Here is an 18,972-nt window from a genome sequence, read left to right as displayed (position 1 = left end):
GTTCTAGGTAGTTGTAAAAAAAAGAGGAAGTATTTTTTGTGTGACTGCTCTGTTACTGTCTCTCACTGTGTATCTCTTGGCACAGTAATAAACTGCTGTGTCCTCAGTCTTCAGATTGTTCATCTGTAGATAGACTTTACTGCTGGAGTCATCTCTGGAGATGGTGAATCTACCCTGGACAGATTGGGAGTAATAGATAGGAGTACTAGCTGTGTGTACCAAAGCAATCCACTCCAGCCCTTTACCAGGAGCCTGTCGGATCCAGTTCCACACTTCGCTACTAAAGCTAAATCCAGATGTTGTACATGTGAGTCTGTGTGACTCTCCAGGTCTTTTGACAGCTGGTTCAGACTCTGTTATGGTCTGACCTTTAACACAACTTGAAACAAAGACAGTAAGAAACAGGAGTGTTAGCGTTCTGTAAGCCAAATTGAAAGTGTGTCGAATTTGTTTACAGCTCTGCAGAACTCCTTTAACCTCCTAAGACCCGAACTGCTTCATGGCATGCATTTTTTTTCAACCTGATTTTTGTTTCTGAGAAGAATAAGATCCATATATCAGGACATTCACTTTAAATTTCGATAGGGAACCAACAAGTACAAATGTCTCTCAAAGATGTTTTTGTAAATTTGGCCACTCCACACTGTGACACGTTTATTCAAAACCCTATGTCACTGTGCAGCCATCACCCATTATGAACGACAAAAAATTTGTCAATTAAATTGTTAAAAGGGGACAAAATATAGTGCTATTTTAGTAACCATTGTGAGAGGACTCGGACGGACCATATGTCTTTTTACCTGTCTAACTAATTGCAGCGTTACAGGTTCCAGGAACACTGTGCTTCATGCATGTTAAAGGAGCAGTCGTTCAACTAGGCCTTTTAAGGTTGATAAAGAGAGTGTAATTTAAAGGACAAGCACTGTGGAATTCCCAGTACCAGTGCGGTCGTGAGTTTTTCTTACTGTCATGCTAAGTGTTTCTACCACCTCCTCTCAACCACTGATTACAACCCATGTTACTATACTTAAAGGGTTAAATATCATTTATAAATTACATTTTATAATTTTGTCTTCTGTGTCTTGGATGCAGTTAGTGAGGCTGCATTCACATTTTTAAGCATATGTTGTGGCTTTTTTCTGCAAACATTTATGTTTTCTGAAACCATGTGTTTCAAAGTTTTCAGTAAAGATTTGTTTTTATTTTTCCTGGTTTGAAGAAATCCACTTGTGCAGACGTGGCCCCAAAGATACAGAGAAGCAGCTCTCTAAAGATGACATGTTTAGAAACTGAAGGCCATCAGGCCTTAACTGATACAAAGATAAGTTTGTAAGTGTGAATCAAATGTAATATGTAAATATTAAGCATGCTGCCAGATGAGTATCTTGTTTCATGGAAATAAATCCACAGCTGTAATGGTTTCTGCAGAGTTTTACTTGTGCAGGTGTGGCTTGTGGGGTCCACAAAGACACTCAAAAACTCCAGACACTAACTGACAAGAAAAGTTTACGGTATAATGATCTTGAATGTTGTTATACTCTTAGAACAGTTGAAAATGCTCACATTCATACTCGCTTCAAGTTTTAAAGTGCCAAATATTATTTACTAAATTTAATGAATCAGTTAAAGGGAACAAACAGTAATTTCATTTGGTTATTTACTATAAATTAAAGTAAAATGTAAGAAAATTATGTCATATTAATTTTAAGTAATGCAGTTTCATTTTATTAATGTATTTTCAACAGTTCACAAATGTGTGAATAGTGTATTTGTGTATGCCAGCCATTTAATATAACCCACAGACTTTAGTCTTCAATAAAACTGAAATGCAGAAAACACAATCTGCATGTTTACCTTAAGAAGACTGATAATCATTCTACAGAAGAGAAAGAATATGAAGGAGGAAGGACCACAGCTCAGATCGCTAAGATAAACCAAGAAGTGGATGGTACAGTATACTTGGTTAGAGGAGATCTATGTGCACCTGTTTTCTTTTTTCTTTATTAGGGTAATGTTGAGTGTTCTTTTTATCTAAAGTTATCTAAGGTCTCAGCTCGACCAAGTTTTTACTCATTTATTAAAATAATGTTTATGGATCCCCCCCACAGTCTGCAAGTAGAGCGCCCTCACTTAACCATACACCATTTTAACTATGAAAAATGTGTGACTACCTGGTTAAAAAACATTGGGGACGACCATGGTTTAGATGTAGCCCCCTCGGTAGGCACACAGGTTGGTCTCAACCTCTTGGCGCTCCTCATTTCCTCCATCGTCTGGAGCTTCACCTAGTGGTGGAAACCTGCCACTGTCAAACTATCTCTTCTCACACACACACACTGGCCTGTCTCTTCCTAACCTGTTATCTAGTTTCATACGCCCGAGGCAGCATCTGTCTGTGAGAGCTTTTATTTGACCTTGCCCTGGTTCACTCCAGCATTCTTGCACAAAGCCTTCCACTAAGTCTCACAAACAACTCTCAAATCATGCGAATTAAGAACTTTTCTACTCATTTTATTTGGAGTCATCAGTAGTGCAATTAGCTATCAACGTGATCTAAAATTAATTACAGTCCCCATACCGTTTGCCAGTGAAGGTTTTGTAAACCAAAGTTTTCTAGTCATCCCAGTAATACATTTTTCCTCTTTTTTTAATAGTCTTAATGAAATAGTGAAAAATGGAGCAGTTTATGTGTATGTCTGCTTTTACTCATTTCATTCATCTACACATATACCAAAGAGTAAAACGGACAGCACACATGTCAAGCAACTGGAAACTGTGACTCACACAGGCTGAACAACAAGATGATGACAACAAAAAGCATAGATTTTGTCTCACAGTGACTGACATCACAAGTGCACAGGTTTTCATACAAAAACCTCTCACACACAAAGAATGACACAAGCACAAAATATCACATTTAAAGCTTAGTAGATATTTTCACATTCATCGGAATTACCAGGGCTGCTGGACACTGATTTGTGAAGGTGAGTTTGTTCATATCGGACATGGCAGGTGAATATTTTGGTTAGACCTTTTTTGTACCAGTTTTCATTGGTGGTGGTGTAAAGACTCATGCTTCGCCATTTCTTGTCATTTTTGCTCTGCTGTGCAGGGACGTTGGTGCCTGTGAAATAACGTTTACTTCCAAACAATTCTGTCCATTCAATTTTATACATCTTATTCACAGCACTGGTGACCAGACACACCAGAGTGATTTCATCCTGAGGATTTAACTGGTCAGTGTGCAGCTGTGGGAGGATGTGGACTGCCACTGTTGGCTCTGTCCCATCAGAAAGAGATACTCAGTTAAACAGAGACATTTATGTACAAGTTTAAATAGAAGACACTGAGTTATGTATATACAGTTAAGCCCATAATTATTCATACCCCTGCCGAATTTTGACTTAAAGTTACTTTTGTTCAACAAGCTAGTTCTTTTTTGAGCAGAAATGACACAGGTGTCTCCCCAAAGATAATAAGACGATGTACAAGAGGCATCATTGTGGAAAAAAATATTTCTCAGGTTTTATTTATATTTTAGCAAAAAGTATCATGTCCAGAATTATTCATACCCTTCTCAATAATCAATAGAAAAAAGCCTTTATTGGCTATTACAGCAATCAAACGCATCCTATAATTGCAGACCAGCTTTTTGCATGTCTCCACAGGCATTTTTGCCCATTCATCTTTAGCAATGAGCTCCAAATCTTTCAGGTTGGAGGGTCTTTTTGCCATCACCCTGATCTTTAGCTCCCTCCACAGATTCTCAATTGGATTCAAGTCAGGACTCTGGCTAGGCCACTGCAAAACGTTAATGTTGTTGTCTGCTAACCATTTCTTCACCACGTTTGCTGTATGTTTTGGGTCATTGTCGTGCTGAAATGTCCACTGGTTCCCAAGGCCAAGTTTTTCTGCAGACTGCCTGATGTTGTTGTTGAGAATTTTCATGTATTGCTCTTTTTTCATGGTGCTGTTTACTGTGATTAGGTTCCATGGTCCATTGGCTAAAAAACACCCCCAAAGCATTAGGTTCCCACCACCATGTTTGACAGTGGGGATGGTGTTCTGTGGGTTGAAGGCTTCTCCTTTTTTATGCCAAATGAAGGCAACATCATTGTGACCAAATAATTCAATTTTTGTTTCATCTGACCATAACACTGAAGACCAGAAACCTTCTTCTTTGTCCAGATGAGCATTTGCAAAGGCCAAATGAGCTTTTGCGTGCCTTAGAAGTGCCTGGAGAAATGGCGTTTTCCTTGGTCTGCATCCGTGGAACCCAACAGTGTCCGTTGGACTGTCTGCCTTGAGACATTGCCACCAGCAGAGCCCAGATTCACCAGAATGGCCTTGGTGGTGATCCTTGGATTCTTTTTCACCTCTCTCACTATTCTCCTGGCCAGCACAGGTTTCACTTTTGGCTTCCGACAACGTCCTCTGAGATTTTCCACAGTGCGGAACATCTTGTATTTTTTAATAATACTTTGCACTGTAGCCACTGGAACTTGAAAACATTTGGATATGGCCTTGTAGCCCATTCCTCACTTGTGAGCAGCCACAATGCACAGCTGCAGGTCCTCACTGAGTTCCTTTGTCTTAGCCATGAATGTCCACAGACCACCTGCAGAGAGCTGCTGTTTTTCACCTGTTGAGTTGAGTAAAACAGCTATTTCCAATTAATCAGGGTAATTAGGATGCTTTAGAACAGCTCTGACTATTTGGAATGGTATGGAACTTTGGATTTTCCCAGAGACTGTGACAGTTTGTAAAGGGTATGAATAATTCTGAGCACATGTGGACTTGGGGTCTCTGTAATACAAAAGAGAGTCATACACAACATACTGCAACAAGGTGGCACTGTCTGAGCTGTTCAGAGAGTCTGCTTCAATGTCTCTGAGGAGTGGACCTGTGACGTGATCATCCAGCTGCAGCTGTCTCAATTGTGAACGGTCAGCCAGAATGACGGGGGGCAGAGTACGAATGTCCAGGCTGCCCATGACAGCATGATCTGGTAAAAGATCCGTCGGCCTGTCAGAGGTCAGATGCAAAGGGTGGCATGACAGTGCGTCAGGAACTTTGTTTTGTGCACCAGGTTTGTGCACTATTGTGAAATCAAAGTCCTGCAAACGTTGGGTTTTGACGAGACATGAGCCACCTGAGACTGTTGTGGTCAGTGAAGACAGTAACATGAACACCTTCAACGTATGGGCGGAAGTGTTCCAGGGCCCATATCACAGCAAGGCACTCCTTCTCCGAAGTGCAGTAAGGGAGTTCAGCTTTGTGAAGGGAGCGACTAGCAAAAGCCACAACATACTCACGACCCTTGTCATCCTTTTGCATCAACGCTGCCCCAAGACCAATGTCACATGCATCAGCGTGAATGGAAAAGGGACGGTCGAAGTCCGGAAATGACAGGATCGGGGCTGATGTGACATGGTCTTTCAAAGTGTCCATGGCTCTTTGACAGCTGTCGTCCCAGTGGAAAGCATTGTCCTTTCTGGTGATGGCGTGAAGAGGTTCAGCATGGCGGGCATAATTCTGAATGAAGCGCCGATAATAGCCAGTCAAGCCAAGGAACTGACGGACGCGTTTCACCGAGGTTGGGGTATCAAACTCCTTGACTGCCTTTACTTTGTCTGGATCGGGTTTAACACCTGATGATGTGATGCGGTACCCGAGAAAGGTGAATTCATCGAGGCAGAATTGATACTTTTTGAGCTTCAAGGACAAGCCAGCAGCCTGGAGTCTGCCCAGCACCTCCTCAAGATCCACCAAGTGCTGTTCAAAGGTAGGTGAGGCGATAACAATGTCATCCAGGTAGACTGCACACGTTTTGTAAATGAGGCAAGCAAGCACAGAGTTCATGAGCCTCTGAAAAGTTGCAGGTGCGTTGCAGAGCCCAAAGGGCAGCACCCGGAACTGGAAGAGACCACAGTGAGAGATGAAGGCAGTTTTAGGCTTGGAGTCTTCTGCTACACCAACCTGCCAGTAGCCTCACGCTAAGTCCAATGTTGTGACAAACTTTCCCCGTGCCAGAAAGTCCAAAGACTCATCCACACGAGGCAGGGGATAAGAGTCTTTTCGGGTAACTTTGTTGAGCCCTCGAAAGTCCACACAAAACCTTGGTTCCGCGGCCGCTCTATTGACAATGACCACAGGAGCTGCCCAAGGGCTTGTGGAAGGTTCAATGATGTTGTCCTTCAACATTTGTTGCACTTGTTCTTCAATCACACGTTTCTTAGCAGGTGACGTGCGATAGGGTGGGAGATTGACAGGTGTTGCATTGCCAGTCTCTATGGCGTGCTCAGTGAGAGCCGTTCGACCAAGATGACCATCAAACAAGGAGCTAAACTTGCTGAGCAGATTGAGTAAAGCATCCTTGTCGCTCTCTGAGAGACTTGCTTCAGACAGTTTGGCTGTTAAGTCTGAGCGAATCAAGTCCAAAGACATCAGTGTTCCAGGCGAATGCAAGTAATCATTCGGAACAGAACAGAAGCTCTTGCCATAAAATCCATTCCCAGAATGAAAGGAGAAGACAAATCTGGTATTATTGCAAAACACTGGCAAAAGTTCTTGTTCATGAATCCAATATTGAGTCAAATAACACCCTCAGGGATGCAGGGAGCATTATTGGCGAGGTTAACTGCAGGACCATTCCACTCACTTGTGTTTCTAGGGTAAGAGTCATTTACTTGAATGAGATCTGGTCATACAGCTGAGAGGGAAGCGCCCGTGTCGAGGGTAGCATCCACAGATGAAGCATTGAAGTTCACTTTCGTTCTTAGTGGGGTATTCCAGTGGACTTGTGAAAAATTGTCTTCCAAGTGTCCAAGACTGTGTCCACCCTGCAGTGAATGGGGCATGTGAGGCTCCGTTAGTAACTGGGGGAAGGCTGGCCTCTGTGAAATGTCCTCCCCCCCCCGGAGTTTCCCGACTGCTTGTATTGCGGCTGGGATGCAGTGCTGCTTAATTCCAACCTTTCGTGGCCTGGGTCAGAGGGGCCAGGCGCCGGCAATGGCTGGACCGGGCCATGCCTAGCGGAGTTTGAGGGTCGTTGTGGCAAATGAGGTTGGGTGTTACAGTTTGGGCAGGTGCGTGTAGTGAACCCTGGCTGAGAGCATTTGAAGCAGTAAGGTTCAGGCTTATAGTTTTCTTTGCCACACGAAGGAGGCTGTGGTCTATGCGGTCCAAGCACTGAGTGAAGCTCATGAGCACGCAGCAGCAGGTCCATTACAGAAGTGACATTAGCGCCATACAGGGCAACTCTGTATTTTTCAAGAGCATGTTTACTAATTAGTTCGATTCTGTCTTCTTCAGGTGGAGGGCTCTTCAGTTTATCAAACTCACTCAACATGTGGGCAACAAAGGTTGGGAGTGGTTCGTCCTGAGCCTGAACATGATCCAATATCCCTCTCAGGATGCGTTCTTGGCTGTCGGAGGGCAGAAAAACTGTCTTAACCCTTGTGAGGCCCTGGGCTCTTTTTTGAGACTTTTTTTTTTTTCGGTTACAAGCCATTTGCACTGTTTTGAATGGAATATAGCCAAATGAAAACTGAAAATGAGAGCGGAGAGGAAGAATCAGCAGGGTGGATTTCCAAAAATGGAACAAAGTGGTCACCTACAAACGCTGAGACGCTCCGCTACGTTCCAGCGGCCACGGGACACACCCGACCCACTTTTTACGCCACCGCGCGGATCAGTGACCCACTATCCAGTTTTTCCCTTTTCGTCACGGATGACATTATCCAGCACATCGTGTCAATGACCAATCTCCAGGGGAGACGTGCTATCGCTGACTGGAAGGACGTGGACAGCGATGAACTGCGTGCCTATGTGGGGCTACTAATTCTGGCCGGTGTTTACCGTTCCCGAAACGAAGCCACACTCAGCCTCTGGAGCGAGAAATCCAGCCGGGTGATTTTTCGTGCTACCATGTCGGAGAAAAGGTTTCGCTACATCACCAGAGCTGTGCGATTCGACGACAGACTTGCGAGACCAAGACACTGTGACGACAAACTGGGTCCATTTCGCAAGATCTGGGATATGTGGACCCATCGCCTCCAGATGATGTTCTGCCCAAACAAAGAAATTTGTGTGGATGAACAGCTTGTCCCTTTCAAAGGGAGGTGCGCCTTCAGGCAGTATATGCCCAAAAAGCCGGCGAAGTATGGGCTGAAGGTATGGGCGGTCTGCGACGTAGAGACGTCTTATGCCTGGAGGCTGCAGCTCTACACGGGCAAAGCAGCCGCTGGGCGCGCTGAGACCAACCAGGGTATGTGAGTGGTTCTGGAGCTGACGGAGGGGCTCCAGGGACACAGCGTCACCTGTGACAATTTTTTTACTTCCTTTCCTCTGTCAGAGGAGCTGCTGAGGAGAAAAAATACCCTGGTTGGGACCATTAGGAAGAACAAGCCCGAGCTTCCGCCAGAACTGCTGCAGACAAGGGGGAGAGAAGTGTTTTCCTCCGTGTTTGCTTTCACCTCGACGCACACGGCCGTGTCATACGTCCCTCGCCGCGGCAGAAATGTGCTCCTGTTGAGCTCCAAACACCGCACTCCAGGAATCTGCGATGAACCCAAGAGAAAGCCGCACATAATAAAGGATTACAACAAATCCAAGGGAGGTGTGGACAAACTCAATCAGGTAGGTGTCATTACGCATCAGTTGCGCACAAATTTATTCATTCTTGCTCATATATTCTTGTGTAAAATATACGTAGGTTTAATGTTTTTTTTTTGTGTGTGTTTTGTTTTTTTATTAGGCTGTTGGCACCTACACCTGTAGGAGGCGGACGAGGCGGTGGCCGTTAGCCCTTTTCCACCATCTGCTTGACATTTCGCTCCACAATGGCTACGTCCTGTGGACCACGGTGGACCCAGCCTGGCAGCGAAGTAAAGCTTACAGGAGGAGGATCTACATTGAGGAGGTTGGAGAAGCCTTAGTGCAACCACACATTGCCAGGAGAGAGTGACTTCCCCGCTCTGTCCACACAGCAGAGTTTGTGAAACAGGCGCAGGCCGCTGCTTCTCCTGTTGCTGCAGATCCTTCTCCCGGCCCCTCTGCAGCCATCAAACCAAAGGTGAGGAAGCAATGTCAGCTTTGCGCAGGAAAAAGAAGGAGGGTCGTCACCGTCTGCTGCAAATGTGGGAACGGCACATGCAAGGACCACAGCCTGACCATCTGCAGCAACTGCTCCACCTGAGCAGGACTGCCCCCCCCCAGCCCCCACTCTCACTCATATCTCTTATACCTTTCCCCATTCCAAACAGTATATGTTAATTGTTATAAAGTTCTAAAAATAAATGTTTTCTTGTTCAAAGTGATCTTGTATTTTTATTTTCATATTTTTTATTTTATTTTAGAACACAACAAGGTAATAGTATTTAGTGCTAATAAGCAATAAGTAAATAATAAGTGCTAATAAGCAGTTAACATAATCAAAAAGTGAAAACATGATCACCATTATATTACATTTACTGTGCTCCTAGAAAAAAATAGTAATAGCGGGGACCCAACCACTATGCCCCGCGGCTGCTCGAGACAGACCCGCGGGAGAGGCAGACTCCTCCCGGGGTGCAGCAGCAGCTTGGCCGGCTGCTCGGGCGGGACCATTTTCTGCCCTTAGGGCTTTTAGAGGGTGCATTTTTTTAAATCAACAGAAAATTATATATTTGTTTTCACGTGGTATCGGACGTGTGTGCTGGGGACACGGGGACCCAACCACTATGCCCCGCAGCTGCTCGAGACAGACCCGCGGGAGAGGCAGACTCCTCCCGGGGTGCAGCAGCAGCACCATTTTCTGCCCTTAGGGCTTTTAGAGGGTGCATTTTTTAAAATCTGCTCCTGCAAAAAAAAAAAAAAAAAGTGGATCGAAATGAATGTTGGTGCCAATCTTTGGTCCATCGAAAGGCCTAATTATAATAACAAACGAATATTACTTCAAATGTTTGGAAAATATTTAGTTTTTTAGTTTTTTTGGGCTAAAAAAATCAGGGCGCTCTTGTAATAAAACTGGGATTTAAAGGGTTAAAACAACGAAAATACAATTAAAACTTTATATGAATATTTCAGGGAGAAGTAGTTTTAAAAGACTGACCAATTTAAAGTGGAAAAAAATATGAATATATAATCTTTTTATTGCACTTTTTGGTGCGGGACCATTTTCGGTCCTTAGGGCCTTTAGAGGGTGCATTTTTTTAAATCTGCTCCTGCAAAAAAAATAAAAGTGGATCGAAATGAATGTTGGTGCCAATCTTTGGTCCATCTAAAGGCCTAATTATAATAACAAACTAATATTACTTCAAATGTCTTTTTTGGAAAATATTTAGTTTTTTTGTTTTTTGGGGCTAAAAAAACAGTGCGCTCATGTAATAAAACTGGGATTTAAAGGGTTAAAACAACGAAAATATAATTAAAACTTTATAAGAATATTTCAGGGAGAAGTAGTTTTAAAAGACTGACCAATTTAAAGGGGAAAAAATATGAATATATAATATTTTTATTGCACTTTTTGGGGCGGGACCATTTTCGGTCCTTAGGGCCTTTAAAGGGTGCATTTTTTTAGGGCTAGCTGACAGAATTGAGCCCATGACGTGATGTGGGAGCTCAATGCCTTGAACCATTTCCCGAGCTCTTTTGCAAGAAAGTGTGGCAGTTCGTTTAGCAATTGCCCATCAGTTAGGTTCAATGAGGCTTTGTATGTGCCAACTGTATTTAACCTAGAGCTGGGCGATAGAACGATAATGATATGTATTGCGAAATAACTTTTTCTCATAGAAAAATTAAACTATTGCGATAGGCCTCATCTCTCTTGTCCTCTTAAAAAAAAAAAAAAAGAACAGCCAATCCAAATTAAGTAGCGCAGAGCCGAACCAATCACAGCCGCAGCGTCACGTCACGTGACGTGACTTGATACATACAGCACAAGCGCCAAGGCGCACGTGTATTTGTTTTTGCAGCCGGGCTGCCCAGGTAATGGAGGAAATGAGTGTGCCGACTAGAGAAAAATCAACCGAGAGCGTGACCGAAGGTTACCGAAGAAAAAACAGATGATGGTTCCAATGCCGGAGAGATTGTCGAACGGAAGGGCCACAGAAGTTCCGTAGTGTGAAGGTATTTCGGCTATTTCAAGTCTGACAAAAAACAGAGTAGCGCGCACTGTAAATTGTGCCGAAAGCAAGTCTGGAAATACAATAAAGCGGTACATGCTCAATCTCTGACTGAAAGCGCTAATTCGTCATTCGGCTTTTGTCAGACTAAAGTAACTGTTAAAACTGTTTGAAAAGCTAAGCTATACAACAAGGAGAGATTGAGAATTTCCTTTTAGTTCTCAGTTTATTTGATATTGACAAAAGTTAGTCAATTTTGTCTGTTCTTCTGTAAAACGACCTAAGATTTATTTTTTAGAATTAAAATTTTGTTTCTAAGTGGAATTGACAGTTTAGTGGTCTGTTTTGTTTGTTCTGTTTTGAAACTTAAACGCTTTAGCGGCTGCCTTTTGTGTAGTTTGCAATATTTGCCTTTATTTATCTGAAACTGAAGTCTCATGTTCCTTAAGTACATCTGCCCTGTTGAGCTTATTATGGGAAATAAATATTTAAATCAAAACAAGCTGCTGATTATTTCACATTTTACTTGTGAGCAACGGCACATTTAAATCTTACAAATATAGTTATTTGGCTTATATCGTGATATATATCGTTATCGCCTGAAATGGAAAAAACATATCGTGATATGAAAAAATCTTATATCGCCCAGCTCTAATTTAACCAGTCCTCAGGTTGCACTTTGTCATCCCCAGCATACACAGGAGGCTCCAGTTTGGCGTGATGTAAAGCTGCCGCAGTCACTCTGGAAGTGCTGCTGAGCTCGAGTGAGTGAGATGGGAGGAAAGGATTTGTAGGTTGAAATGGGTTGCTGGGCAGGAACGGATTGGTACTGTTGGTGGGTTCAGTTTTGTCCCTCGCAGGAACATGAGGTGTCGATGTGGCCATCGGGAAAACAGGAGACTGTGGGACTGCAGGAGGGGGAGAGTTCCCCGTTGTGAGCTGGTCCCACTGCTTCAGTAAACTCTGTTGTATGTTCAGTGAGTCACGTAAACAGTCACTAAGCCTATTCACCTCAGTTCTTAATTCCACCACTTGTTGGCTAAGGCTAGGAGTTACATTGTCAACTATCTGGCACATTGGTAATGAGGTAAGTTCCATGTCTGAGTCAGAGTCATCTGGGTAGTGTGCCATTGCGATTTCAAAAAAATTAAGCCGCTCCAGCGCACAGCACAGTCATTTATATCACAGTAAAAGAGTCAGTTAGGTCAGACTAGAAAGACAAAACTGCAAAAATGCCATTCAAGACTAAATTTGGAAAAAACACATATGAAAACGTCACCCAACAACTAAAATTAGACTGAAGTGATCACAACCATGTTATTACAATAGCATGTCTGCAACACTAGAGCTCAATGTAAGATTAGTTTTAAATCGTTTCGTTATACTGAGCCGAAGACCAGCACTAACAGTTGTAGTCGGCCAAGTTATCACTTACATGTGCTACAGTCCGTCTAGTCTCAGCAGAGGGAAAGGGGAATGAAAAGCCAGCAGAAATGTTCATTTCCAGGCTCCCCACAGAAGAATTAATCCTTAGAAGACGAAACCAACAGCATGTCCGAATAACAGATCCGCAGAGTCCATTCGCGTCGCGGAGTCAGCTTCTCTCTTTTTCTTTTTTTTTCAAGCGGAGCAGCGGCACACCGCGGTATCCAGAAATTAGTCGGGTCCCACCTGAGCTGAGGCTGCGTCCATGGCTGGGGAAAACGTCCGAGCATCCGCAAAAGTGAGAAGATTTCCGAGACAGTTTGCGTGCTAGAAGAGAAGAACCCTCGGCGGGATACAAAAATCGTCTGAAGTCCAAGGGAAAAAGTTCGGGCGCCAGTTGTAACGTGCGGTGGAGATGAAGCCAGCCGCGGAGGTGTGCAGGTGGATAGCGAATGAGCAACAGCTTCTGACTTTCCAAAAGTACTCATTTATTTACAATATCAAAAATAAAAGTGTCACCTCTACCACACATTACTAACGAGCACACTAGTCCGCGTACACACGGGAGCATCCATTACAGGGAGAGTACGAAGAAGAACAAAAAGGGGGTGACACACCAGTCATGAGACAGAAGGCGCCGCCATGTGGTGATACACTGCATTACAACAGCAACTGTTACAAAGTCCATTTTTCTCAAGGAAAGTATCAGGACTCACCTCCTCCCGTCAGCACACAGTTGAATTCAGTGTCTTCATTCACATCATTGGAATTTACTATGAGAAGACTTTCTGCATTGTACACCTTCTTTCCATCCTTTCTTGATTCAGAAACTGTAGTCAAAACTTTAAATGGCAGATCTATTTCGCTGGTAATGTCTTTTCCGTTTTTCAGCCATTTGAGGTCATGTTTCTTTGGTACAAACTCTTTCGCAACACATTGGGTGATATTGGCGCTGTGAGAAGAGATAACAGTTGGATTCTGCTCAAACACCTCTGAAAAACAAAAATGGGCATAAATGTATGTATGGAAAAGTTTGGACACACCTTCTCATTTACTTGTTTTTCTTTATTTTTACTACTTTCTACATTGTAGTAGACACATACTGTACACATCAAATATACGAAGCAAAATTATGTAGCAAAGAAAAAAATGATGAATTCAAAATATGTTTTAAATGTCAGATTCCTGAAATTAGTCACCCTTTTCTTCGAAAATTACATCCCATAAATGCCATTTTAATACATTTTATAGAATTATCCTAACCAGGAATTAAAAACCACAATTTTTTTTGTTGTTGTTGTTGTATTTATTTATGTAAAAAGTTTTACCTGCACAGCAAATAGTCAAAAGCAGCAGCACTGTCCTACAGTCCATCTTGTTTAACTGTGTGTCTGTCTCTGGACGGTTTCAGCATTCGGATAAGTAGAGATGGAAGAAAGAATATTTGCATTTGTACCTCCTCAAACCTATGACAGAAAAGTTGAATAATTAATGCGGCCTCTGACTGACTGAGAGTAGAAGCTGTCACTACTGTCAGTATAAATGAAAGCAATCCACTCCAGTCCTTTTCCAGGAGCCTGTTTGATCCAGCCCATATAGTAGCTGCTGAATGTGAATCCAGAGGCTGTACAGGTCAACCTGTGTGAATCTCCAGGAACTTTAACCACTGGTTCAGACTCTGTAAGAGTCTGACCATCAACACCTTTCAACAGAAATAAAGAGAGAGAATTTAAACAGAATATACATTACTGCATCAGCTCCTCCTCAACATTAAGAGAGAAAAGGTGAATAATGAAAAAAGGTTTTACTCAAAGACACTGTACTTCACTCAAGAATATATATATAACATTTTATTCATTTAAAATTATAATTAACAGCAATGAAGAACAATGCTTTTAAAAACACAAGCTCCTCTAGATTGTTTTATGGCTGTTTAAATCTGAGCTACAGCTTAGTTTACACACTAAGCTGGAGTCATCACTGATTTCTAAAGATGGAGACTATTTGTTTTCTGTTTTCCCTTCATTTATTTTTTTTATACATCAAGAAGTGATTCCAAAAATTAATAATGATAAGTTTTGATTTTTTGTGTTTTTTGTGGTTGTCTGTTAACTTTATCTTTGTCTTTATTGCTAATGATCTGTCTCAGGATCAGCATTTGCATTTTCTTAAGAAAAAAAAAAAGAAAAACAATATAACTAACATAAATTTTAAAGTATTTTGTGTAGTTGTTAAAATTGGCTCTTGTCACTGTCAGTGTGGATGAATCAGCCTGTTCATACAACTTCTGTCTGCTGTTGTCTCTGGACAACCAGCCTTGAATTGCCTGAGAATAACAGACTTTAGCAATGTTGTAACTTCTCACAACCTGCTCCTGTCCTTTTGGTAAGCTGGTAGTTTTTCTTACACAAAATATAAGTAAAAATCTTCCCTTTCCAAGTAGAGACTAAAACTATGAATGATAATAGAGAAGTATATTCTTCTCTGCCTTCCATTATGTTGTCAGATAAATTGGAAAGAATTTGGAAGTCACTGTTAATGTGTGTTAAACTTGGACAGTTGAGATGCATTTTAAAGTTGGATTCAATTTTCAAAACATGATATGGCATATTCATTGAAATGAGGACTACACCGTATGCATTACAGACAAAGCCAAATGCTCTGTGTCAATGTGATAAATAGAGGAAGTATTTTTTGTTTGACTCCTCGAGTACTCACTTCACTGTGTACTATCTGGCACAGTAATAAACTGCTGTGTCCTCTGTCTTCAGATTGTTCATCTGTAGATAGACTTTACTGCTGGAGTCATCTCTGGAGATGGTGAATCTACCCCTGACTGACTGGGAGTAATGGATAGGAGTACTAGCTGTGTGTATAAATGCGATCCACTCCAGCCCTTTTCCTGGAGCCTGTCAGATCCAGCTCCACACTGAGCTTCCAAAGTTAAATCCAGATGTTGTACACGTGAGTCTGTGCAACTCTCCAGGTCTTTTGACAGCTGGTTCAGACTCTGTTATGGTCTGACCTTTAACACAACTTGAAACAAAGAGAGCAACTAACAGGAGTGTTAGCTTTCTGTAAGCCATACTGACAGTGTGTTGGGTATGTTTACAACTCTGCAGAACTCCTTTAAATATGATCATGTAATGAGATTCTCACTACATCACTGACACTGTGTTTACATTAAGCTCCTCCTATCACATTCAAATTCTGTTTCTAAAATCAAATTTGAAGTTGTGAATTCAGATTAACAATAAAAATAAAATAATTCTCTTCCAATAAGAGATTTTGTTAAAATTGGAAGAGAATTATTTGAAATCATTTGATAATTTGAAATTAGTTATTTATCCATAATTATTATGCCAGTAGTGACTGGTTCTCCATTATTAAAACAAACCAAAAAAACACTGGTAAAACCTTATGAAAAAAAAAAATCCCTGACTTTCCTGATAATGTTAGGCTCATTTACAAGCTTCAAATTGTCTCCAAAGGTTTTAGTAAAGGTTGTGGCTGAAGAGTTGATTGCCTTTTTTTTCTTTTTAAACTTAAGTGAACTCTTTGTAAGGTTCCAGTCAGGTTTAAGAGCAAACTGACAGAGGTGAGAAACTTGTCATTCTTTGCCCTCTAGTGTTCAACATTGTTTTTCAGTACAAACCCCTACCCGGTGCCCTTCCACTGTCTTATTTTTGCTATTTATACTCAGACAGTTATTCCAGTGGCGGGCATATCCTTTATGAACAGTGGAGGTTGTAGGTTTTAAGTAATTATTAGAGTTAATATGTCGAGTTCTTTTGTACATACAACAGGCTCATACAAACTCACAATTCCATAAAAGCTTAAAATTCTGAAATTTGCAGATCTATTGAAAGTCCAAACAGCAAGAATGAACCACAACACCAGAATCAACAGCAGCTTCTGGTTTTCTGCTTGTTTATGATGAGAATTACTTGATATGGTGAGATTCTAAATTAAAACCACTAACTGTTTAACACTGTTTATCTACCTGTTTTTTTTAAATGCATAACGTATCTTTATTTAACTCATTCTTGTTTTTGCTGACTTCTGTAAATAAAGCAACCCGTTTACTCTATGTTCTGTTTTGTGTGTTTGTTTCATACTGCATCAGCCAAAATCGACATCTACAAGTCTTTTTTTTTTCAATTTCTCAAGTTTACAACAAATTGTAAAAAGTTTGTGGAGGAAATATCCTTATAAATAAACATTAAAATAAGGGTGATTCTGGTCTAATTTCAAGATATTGAAATTAGATATAAAAAGAAAAATGTTCTTTATCATGGGGACATATAATAATACATCCAATGAGATTTTCAATAAGATGGAAGACAGTACTGTACTGGATCTACCCTGGACTGACTGTGGGTAACAGATACTACATTAAAACCAGATGTTACATGGATGACTCTGCTATGATCTGACAATCAACACACCTTGGAACAATGACAGCAACCACCAGAGTGTCAGCCATGTTAACAGTATCCCTGGTATGTATTCCATCCATACATCATTGAAAGAATCCATAATGACACAAAGTGATGACCACTGATACACACTTTGGTCACCTGAAATGAGAGCCTAAGCAGCACGCTCTGTTCATTGTTGTTGTACTTGGCTGAGACTTCAGCTGTGAAGCCTGAAATGTATGATAGATATTTTCAACCTGCAGACAGGGGTAGAATGGATGTTTGAATGTGCTTATTTATGAGTCTGAGGTGAAGCTTGAGAGGGACACAACCTGTGGTTTACAAAATACTGAGACATGTTGCGGCTACACAATCAATAACACTATTCATTTCTGAAAGTCTTTCAACATGTGTGAATTTGTGTCAGGTGTGTCGTGTGTGGAGGCGAGGAAGAGATGACCCAAACGCTGGACTCACGGTGCAGGATAATGGGGTTTATTGTAGGTAGGTTGGATGAACAGAACATGAACTGAAATGGCTGACTGGGTGGACAACTGACTGACTGAAGAACTGAATGGCTGGCTGACTGATCTGAACATACATGCGGAGAGACGACATTAACATCAATGACACAACAAAGAACTGGTGAAACCGAGGAGCTTAAATACACAGGTTGAATGATGAGAATGATTGGAAACGGGTGAGTACAGGGCTGAACATAATCTGACTAATGACACAAGCTGACATGGGAAAAAACAGGAAGTGGGAACATTAGTGTGGCAAACTAAACTGAACATGAACAGAACTGAAAACACTGGGTCACCGACCCAGGAACCCTGACAATTTGTTAATAACTGGAAGTAAGAATAAATCACACACAGCTGTGTGTTAAATTTAATCAAATGAATATACTTGGGAGTTGTGTGTTAGGGAAGAAGTGAGCAGTGAGTGTTAATTCATGTCATTTTTTTATGTCATTGCTGATATTCAAATTTACGCCATGTATGTCATGCAGGTGTCTGAGTATTTGTGCCGGTCTCTTCGTGTTTTGGATCACTGTGTCACTAACACGCACACAGTAATAAACAGCTGTGTCCTCCGTCTGCAGATTCTGTCCTGTTATTGTTGCTGTTCTGGCTGAAGTGTCTCTGCTGTAGCTGAACTTGTTCTTTAAAGCATCATTTTGCCGAAGGGTGCCTCCACCCCACTGATGAGAAATCCAGTCCATTGCTTTTCCTTCACGCTGTCTGACCCAACCTGTTGCATAGCTGCCATCAGTCATAGAATAACCAGAAACCTGACAGGTGATGGTCAAAGACTGTCCAGGCTGCAAAGACCTTGATTCTGGCTGAATGAGATCAATACTGTACACACCTGTGGAAACAGAAATTAACATTACATCCATCATTCATCTGACAATTAAGTATTTCTAATATATTTATACGAGTGAATTCACTAAAAGCTCCTCACATGATCCAGCAGCCAGCAGCAGTATCAGAGCGAACATGACTGATGCTGAAGAGGAAATCTTTGGAGCTGATCTGTCTTCTGACTGACAGGCAGACATCACTCCCTTTTAAGTAACTATTATTTGCATATTTTTGAATATATTATGTTTTAATCCATTTAGGGTATTAGCAGTATATAGACAATTTGTTTTAAATGTAATGTATTGTTACAATTCTATTTTCAATTGAGTAAATCTGTTATGTCTAGAACACACAGTCCCAGACTGACAGATGTCAATGACTTTGGTTCTTAGCTGTTCCTAACTGTCTTTAGATCGTGGCATGATGTGTTGCTTTTTACATTTTTTTTGTAGCCTACTGCACTTTGTTATACAGGTCATTTTTAAATGATTTTAAGAAATTGAACTCATTTTCCAAAAAAATGTGGTTATTCACAACTGGTTTATCACATAGGGCCAACATATTTGTGATGTCACTGCTGACCTACCTGTTAAGAAAAAAACAGTGTTTTGTTTTTTTTATAGGGAAGGAGCTGAAAGAGGCTTGTCATTG

At 41.4% G+C, this 18,972-nt stretch overlaps 3 protein-coding genes and 3 long non-coding RNA genes across 13 annotated transcripts in view; 2 read left to right on the top strand and 4 right to left on the bottom strand.

Moving 5' to 3' along the window:
• Positions 1–18,972, bottom strand: part of LOC100709195 (uncharacterized) — a 1,346,887-nt gene that overhangs the window by 416,625 nt on the left and 911,290 nt on the right. The gene's annotated exons all lie outside the window — the stretch shown is intronic.
• LOC112846698 (uncharacterized) overlaps positions 1–18,972 on the top strand; it is a 961,229-nt gene that overhangs the window by 197,721 nt on the left and 744,536 nt on the right. The window lies entirely within an intron of this gene.
• LOC102076453 (Ig heavy chain Mem5) overlaps positions 1–18,972 on the bottom strand; it is a 900,359-nt gene that overhangs the window by 169,483 nt on the left and 711,904 nt on the right. The window lies entirely within an intron of this gene.
• Positions 1–18,972, bottom strand: part of LOC106096470 (immunoglobulin mu heavy chain) — a 1,110,954-nt gene that overhangs the window by 388,093 nt on the left and 703,889 nt on the right. The window lies entirely within an intron of this gene.
• Positions 1–18,972, top strand: part of LOC112846703 (uncharacterized) — a 297,478-nt gene that overhangs the window by 196,107 nt on the left and 82,399 nt on the right. The window lies entirely within an intron of this gene.
• Positions 13,256–13,927, bottom strand: LOC112846693 (uncharacterized). Its single transcript, XR_003219811.1, has 2 exons — positions 13,859–13,927; positions 13,256–13,522 (listed from the first exon to the last, which is right to left on the bottom strand). It is a non-coding gene; the product is annotated as an uncharacterized LOC112846693 (long non-coding RNA).

Source organism: Oreochromis niloticus, linkage group LG4 (assembly GCF_001858045.2).
Source record: "Oreochromis niloticus isolate F11D_XX linkage group LG4, O_niloticus_UMD_NMBU, whole genome shotgun sequence".
In the NCBI taxonomy this organism is placed as follows: domain Eukaryota; kingdom Metazoa; phylum Chordata; class Actinopteri; order Cichliformes; family Cichlidae; genus Oreochromis; species Oreochromis niloticus.
Note: the sequence above shows the minus strand (reverse complement) of the source record. Positions and strands in the feature narration are given on the sequence as shown.